The sequence below is a fragment of the Belonocnema kinseyi genome, chromosome 2 (genome assembly GCF_010883055.1).
Source record: "Belonocnema kinseyi isolate 2016_QV_RU_SX_M_011 chromosome 2, B_treatae_v1, whole genome shotgun sequence".
Classification (NCBI taxonomy): Eukaryota; Metazoa; Arthropoda; class Insecta; order Hymenoptera; family Cynipidae; genus Belonocnema; species Belonocnema kinseyi.
The window spans coordinates 812,377-812,667 of record NC_046658.1 but is presented as its reverse complement, the minus strand read 5'-3'; positions in this window follow the sequence as shown (position 1 = coordinate 812,667).

Genomic DNA, 291 nt, shown 5'->3' with positions numbered 1-291 from the left:
ATCTTGACTTTACTCTGTAACCAACGAAATAAAGGCACGTGATATCTCGTTAGAGATATCACATATTTTTAAAAACTCATTTGAGCCTTTTTCAATACAACACATTGTTAAATTATTAATTAATTGAATGGCTAAATCAAATTTAATACTACAAATTTTCAATTTTTACGAAAATAAATAAAATGAGACAAAACATGGGGAAAAATTTCTAATTGTATTGTTTGTGAAGTAAAGTAAAGACATTAAATTCGGAGGTTATGGCCTTTTGTTCAACATGTTTTGATGAAAAAT